At 49.2% G+C, this 250-nt stretch overlaps 1 non-coding gene across 1 annotated transcript; it reads left to right on the forward strand.

Moving 5' to 3' along the window:
* Positions 1-136: 136 nt before the first annotated feature.
* Positions 137-250, forward strand: LOC118345785 (the record flags this gene model as incomplete). Its single annotated transcript, XR_004799258.1, has 1 exon — positions 137-250. It is a non-coding gene; the product is annotated as a 5S ribosomal RNA (ribosomal RNA).

A 250-nucleotide genomic window follows, 5' to 3' on the forward strand; every position in this document is an offset into this window, starting at 1 on the left:
GAGTGGATTTTTGGGAAAATCTCGCCCTGCCCATCGCGTAGCCATGGGTTTGGATCAGATCTCCGTTTGGATTGGGATCGGAAGGACGCTAGTATGTCGCTCAATGATTATATGAATTTTAAGTAATTAGTTTGATGGGTGCGATCATACCAGCACTAATGCACCGGATCCCATCAGAACTCCGCAGTTAAGCGTGCTTGGGCGAGAGTAGTACTAGGATGGGTGACCTCCTGGGAAGTCCTCGTGTTGC

Source organism: Juglans regia, unplaced genomic scaffold (assembly GCF_001411555.2).
Source record: "Juglans regia cultivar Chandler unplaced genomic scaffold, Walnut 2.0 Scaffold_4516, whole genome shotgun sequence".
Classification (NCBI taxonomy): domain Eukaryota; kingdom Viridiplantae; phylum Streptophyta; class Magnoliopsida; order Fagales; family Juglandaceae; genus Juglans; species Juglans regia.